Here is a 7,096-nt window from a genome sequence, read left to right on the forward strand (position 1 = left end):
ATAGTGGGGGGAAGGGAGGGCAACCATACCTAACCCCTGGCGCCTCCCTCTCCCTCCCATGACACATCTCCCTCCTCCCGCAGCGCTTGGCGAAGCCCTGTTGGAATCCCGCTACTTCCACCACCACGCCGTCGTGCTGCTGGATCTCCATCAACCTCTCCTCCCCCCTTGCTGGATCAAGAAGGAGGAGACGTCGCTGCTCCGTATGTGTGTTGAACGCGGAGGTGCCGTCCGTTCGGCGCTAGGATCATCGGTGATTTGGATCACGACGAGTACGACTCCATCAACCCCGTTCTCTTGAACGCTTCCGCGCGCGATCTACAAGGGTATGTAGATCCACTCCTCCCTCGTTGCTAGATGACTCCATAGATAGATCTTGGTGACACGTAGGAAATTTTTGAATTTATGCTACGTTCCCCAACAGTGGCATCATGAGCCAGGTCTATGCGTAGTTTCTATGCACGAGTAGAACACAAAGTAGTTGTGGGCGTTGATTTTGTTCAATATGCTTGCCGTTACTAGTCTTATCTTGATTCGGCGGCATCGTGGGATGAAGCGGCCCGGACCGACCTTACACGTACTCTTACGTGAGACTGGTTCCACCGAGTGACATGCACTAGTTGCATAAGGTGGCTAGCGGGTATCTGTCTCTCCCACTTTAGTCGGATCGGATTCGATGAAAAGGGTCCTTATGAAGGGTAAATAGCAATTGGCATATCACGTTGTGGTCTTTGCGTAGGTAAGAAACGTTCTTGCTAGAAACCCATAGCAGCCACGTAAAACATGCAAACAACAATTAGAGGACGTCTAACTTGTTTTTGCAGGGTATGCTATGTGATGTGATATGGCCAAAAGGATGTGATGAATGATATATGTGATGTATGAGATTGATCATGTTCTTGTAATAGGAATCACGACTTGCATGTCGATGAGTATGACAACCGGCAGGAGCCATAGGAGTTGTCTTTATATTTATGACCTGCGTGTCAACTTAAACGTCATGTAATTACTTTACTTTATTGCTAAAGCGTTAGCCATAGTAGTAGAAGTAATAGATGACGAGACAACTTCAAGAAGACACGATGATGGAGATCATGATGATGGAGATCATGGTGTCATGCCGGTGACAAGATGATCATGGAGCCCCAAGATGGAGATCAAAGGAGCTATATGATATTGGCCATATCATGTCACTATTATTTGATTGCATGTGATGTTTATCATGTTTATACATCTTGTTTGCTTAGAACGACGGTAGTAAATAAGATGATCCCTCACTAAAATTTCAAGAAAGTGTTCCCCCTAACTGTGCACCGTTGCGAAAGTTCATCGTTTCGAAGCACCGCGTGATGATCGGGTGTGATAGATTCTTACGTTCACATACAACGGGTGTAAGACAGATTTACACACGCAAAACACTTAGGTTGACTTGACGAGCCTAGCATGTATAGACATGGCCTCAGAACACAAGAGACCGAAAGGTCGAGCATGAGTCGTATGGTAGATACGATCAACATGAAGATGTTCACCGATGTTGACTAGTCCGTCTCACGTGATGATCGGACACGGCCTAGTTGACTCGGATCATGTAATCACTTAGATGACTAGAGGGATGTCTATCTGAGTGGGAGTTCATAAGATGAACTTGTTTATCCTGAACATAGTCAAAAGGTCTTCGCAAATTATGTCGTAGCTCGCGCTTCAGTTCTACTGTTTAGATATGTTCCTAGAGAAAAATTTAGTTGAAAGTTGGTAGTAGCAATTATGCGGACTAGGTCCGTAAACTGAGGATTGTCCTCATTGCTTCATAGAAGGCTTATGTCCTTAATGCACCGCTCAGTGTGCTGAACCTCGAACGTCGTCTGTGGATGTTCCGAACATCTGACATACACATTTTGATGACTACATGGTAGTTCAGTGCGTAGTGCTAAATGGTTTAGAATTGAGGCACCAAAGAGGTTTTTGAAACATCGCGGAACATATGAGATGTTCCAAGGACTGAAATTGGGATTTCAGGCTCGTGCCCACGTCAAGAGGTATAAGACCTCCGACGATTTTCTTAGCCTGCAAACTAAGGGAGAAAAGCTCAATTGTTGAGCTTGTGCTCAGATTGTCTAAAGTACAACAATCGCTTGAATCGAGTGGGAGTTGATCTTCCAGATGAAATAGTGATGGTTCTCCGAAGTCATTACCACCAAGCTGCTAGAGCTTCGTGATGAACAATGGTATATCAGGGACATATATGATGATCCTTGAGATATTCGCGATGTTTGACACCGCGAAAGTAGAAATCAAGAAGGAGTATCAATTGTTGATGGTTGGTGAAACCACTAGTTTCAAGAAGGGCAAGGGAACAAAGGGATACTTCATGAAACAGCAATTCAGCTGCTGCTCTAGTGAAGAAACCCAAGGTTGAACCCAAACCCGAGACTAAGTGCTTCTGTAATAAGGGGAACAGCCACTGGAGCAGAATTACCCTAGATACTTGGTAGATGAGAAGGCTGGCAAGGTCGATAGAAGTATATTGGATATACATTGTGTTGATGTGTACTTTACTAGTACTCCTAGTAGCACCAGGGTATTAGATACCGGTTCGGTTGCTAAGTGTTAGTAACTCGAAATAAAAGCTACGGAATAAACGGATACTAGCTAAAGGTGAGCTGACGATATGTGTTGGAAGTGTTTCCAATGTTGATATGATCAAGCATCGCACGCTCCCTCTACCATCGAGATTGGTGTTTGCGTTGAGCATAGACATGATTGGATTATGTCTATCGCAATACGGTTATTCATTTAAGGAGAATAACGGTTACTCTGTTTATTTGAATAATACCTTCAATGGTCTTGCACCTAAAATGAATGGTTCATTGAATCTCGATAATAGTGATACACATGTTCATGCCAAAAGATATAAGATAGTAATGATAGTACCACCTACTTGTGGCACTGCCACTTAAGTCATATCAGTATAAAACGCATGAAGAAGCTCCATGTTGATGGATCTTTGGACTCACTCATTTTTGAAAGGATTGAGACATGCGAACCATGTTTGTTGGTAGATATGCATGAAGAAACTCTATACAGATGGATCGTTTGGACTCACTTGATTTTGAATCACTTGAGACATGCAAATCATACCACATGGGTAAGATGACTGAAAGCCTCGTTTTCAGTAAAATGGAACTAGAAAGCAACTTGTTGGAAGTAATACATTTTGATGTGTGCAGTCCAATGAGTGCTGAGCATGTAGTGGATATCGTTATGTTCTTACTTCACAGATGATTTGAGTAGATGTTGAGTATATTTACTTGATGAATCACGAGTCTAAATTATTGAAAGGTTCAAGTAATTTCAGGGTGAAGTTGAAAGATCGTCGTGACAAGAGGATAAAATATCTATGATATGATCATAGAGATGAATATCTGAATTACGAGTTTGGCACAGAATTAAGACATTGTGGAAATTGTTTCACAACTAATACAGCCTGGAACACCATAGTGTGATGGTGTGTCCGAACATCATAACTGCACCCCATCGGATATGATGCATACCATGATGTCTCTTATCGAATTACCACAATAGTTTATGGGTTAGGCATTAAAGACAACCACATTCACTTTAAATAGGGCACCACGTAATTCCGATGAGATGACACCGTATGAACTATGGTTTAGAGAAACCTAAGCTGTCATTTCTTAAAAGTTTGGGGCTGCGACGCTTATGTGGAAAAGTTTCAGGCTAATAAGCTCGAACCCAAAGCGGATAAATGCATCTTCATAGGACACCCAAAACAGTTGGGTATACCTCCTGTCTCAGATTCGAAAGCAATAAAGGATTGTTTCTAGAATCGGGTCCTTTCTCGAGGAAAAGTTTCTCTCGAAAGAATTGAGTGGGAGGATGGTGGAGACTTGATGAGGTTATTGAACCGTCTCTTCAACTAGTGTGTGACAGGGCACAGGGAGTTGTTCCTGTGGCACCTACACCAATTGAAGTGGAAGCTCATGATAGTGATCATGAAACTTCAGATCAAGTCACTACCAAACCTCGTGGGATGACAAGGATGCATACTACTTCAGAGTGGTACGTAATCCTGTCTTGGAAGTCATGTTGCTAGACAACAATGAACCTACGAGCTATGGAGAAGCGATGGTGGGCCCGGATTCCGATAAATGGCTCGAGGCCATAAAATCCGAGAGAGGATCCATGTATGGAAACAAAGTGTAGACTTTGACAGAACAGCTCGATGGTCGTGAGGCTGTTGAGTACAGATGGATTTTAAAAGGAAGACGGACAATGATGGTAAGTATCACCATTAAGAAAGCTCGACTTGTCGTTAAGATGTTTTCCGAAAAGTTCAAGGAGTTGACTACGATGAGACTTTCTCACTCGTAGCGATGCTAAGAGTCTATTGGAATTATATTAGTGATTACTGCATTATTTATGAAATCTTGCAGATAGGATGTCAATACATTGTTTCCTCGACGTTTTTTTTGAGGAAAGGTTGTATGTGATACAAACCGGAAGGTCTTGTCAATCCTGAAAGATGCTAATAAGTATGCAAAGCTCCAGCAATCCTTCTAGGGACTGGAGTAAGCATCTCGGAGTTGGAATGTACGCTTTGATGAGATGATCAAAGATTTTGGGTTTATACAAAGTTTATGAGAAACTTGTATTTCCAAAGAAGTGAGTGGGAGCACTATAGAATTTCTGATGAGTATATGTTGTTGACATATTGTGGATCAGAAATGACGTAGAATTTCTGGAAAGCATATAGGGTTATTTGAAAAGTGTTTTTCAATGGAAAGCCTGGATTAAGCTACTTGAACATTGAGCATCAAGATCTATAAGGATAGATCAAAACGCTTAATGGTACTTTCAAATGAGCACATACCTTGACATGATCTTGAAGGTGTTCAAGATGGATCAGTCAAAGAAGGAGTTCTTGCCTGAGTTGTAAGGTATGAAGTTAAGACTTAAAGCTCGACCACGGCAGAAGAAAGAGGAAGGATGAAGGTCATCCCCTATGCTTTTATCATAGGCTCTCTACAGTATGCTATGATGTGTACCGCACCTGAAGTGTGCCTTGCCATGAGTTAGTCAAGGGGTACAAGAGTGATCCAAGAATGGATCACAGGACAGCGGTCAAAGTTATCCTTAGTAACTAGTGGACTAAGGAAATTTCTCGATTATGGAGGTGGTAAAAGAGTTCATCGTAAAGGGTTACGCCGATGCAAACTTTGACACTAATCCAGATTATTCTGAGTAGTAGACTGGATTCGTATAGTAGAACAGTTATTTGGAATAGCTCCAAATATAGCGTAGTAGCTGCATCTACAAGATGACATAGAGATTTGCGAAGTACATACGGATCTGAAAGATTCAGACCCGTTGACTATAACATCTCTCACAAGCATAACATGTTCAAACCCAGAACTCATCGAGTGTTAATCACATGGTAATGTGAACTAGATTATTGACTCTAGTAAACTCTTTGGGTGTTAGTCACATGGGGATGTGACCTTCAGTGTTAATCACATATCGATGTGAACTGGATTATTGGCTCTAGTGCAAGTGGGAGACTGTTGGAAATATGCCCTAGAGGCAATAATAAATTAGTTATTGTTATATTTCCTTGTTCATGATAATCGTTTATTATCCATGCTAGAATTGTATTGATAGGAAACTCAGATACATGTGTGGATACATAGACAACACCATGTCCCTAGTAAGCCTCTAGTTGACTAGCTCGTTGATCAATAGATGGTTACAGTTTCCTGACCATGGACATTGGATGTCATTGATAACGGGATCACATCATTAGGAGAATGATGTGATGGACAAAGACCCAATCCTAAGCCTAGCACAAGATCATGTAGTTCGTATGTTAAAGCTTTTCTAATGTCAAGTATCATTTCCTTAGACCATGAGATTGTGCAACTCCCGGATACCGTAGGAGTGCTTTGGGTGTGCCAAACGTCACAACGTAACTAGGTGGCTATAAAGGTACACTACAGGTATCTCCGAAAGTGTCTGTTGGGTTGGCACGAATCGAGACTGGGATTTGTCACTCCGTGTAAACGGAGAGGTATCTCTGGGCCCACTCGGTAGGACATCATCATAATGTGCACAATGTGATCAAGGAGTTGATCACGGGATGATGTGTTATGGAACGAGTAAAGAGACTTGTCGGTAACAAGATTGAACAAGGTATCGGGATACCGATGATCGAATCTCGGGCAAGTATCGTACCGCTAGACAAAGGGAATTGTATACGGGATTGATTAAGTCCTTGACATCGTGGTTCATCCGATGAGATCATCGTGGAACATGTGGGAGCCAACATGGGTATCCAGATCCCGCTGTTGGTTATTGACCGGAGGGTCATCTCGGTCATGTCTGCATGTCTCACGAACCCGTAGGGTCTACACACTTAAGGTTCGGTGACGCTAGGGTTATAGAGATATTAGTATGCGGTAACCTGAAAGTTGTTCGGAGTCCCAGATGAGATCTCGGACGTCACGAGGAGTTCCGGAATGGTCCGGAGGTAAAGAATTATATATAGGAAGTGATGTTTCGGCCATCGGGACAAGTTTCGGGGTCACCGGTATTGTACCGGGACCACCGGAAGGGTCCCGGGGGTCCACCGGGTGGGGCCACCTGCCCCGGGGGCCACATGGGCTGTAGGGGGTGCGCCTTGGCCTATATGGGCCAAGGGCACCAGCCCCAAGAGGCCCATGCGCCAAGAGAAGAGGAAAAGGAAGAGTCCTAAAGGGGGAAGGCACCTCCGAGGTGCCTTGGGGAGGGGGGAGAGGGACTCCTCCCTGGCCGCACCCTTCCTTGGAGGAAGGGCCAAGGCTGCGCCCCCCCTCTCCCTTGGCCCTATATATAGTGGGGGAAGGGAGGGCAACCATACCTAAGCCCTGGCGCCTCCCTCTCCCTCCCATGACACATCCCTCCTCCCGCAGCGCTTGGCGAAGCCCTGTTGGAATCCCGCTACTTCCACCACCACGCCGTCGTGCTGCTGGATCTCCATCAACCTCTCTCCCCCTTGCTGGATCAAGAAGGAGGAGACGTCGCTGCTCCGTACGTGTGTTGA

Source organism: Triticum urartu, chromosome 3 (genome assembly GCF_003073215.2).
Source record: "Triticum urartu cultivar G1812 chromosome 3, Tu2.1, whole genome shotgun sequence".
NCBI classification, from domain to species: domain Eukaryota; kingdom Viridiplantae; phylum Streptophyta; class Magnoliopsida; order Poales; family Poaceae; genus Triticum; species Triticum urartu.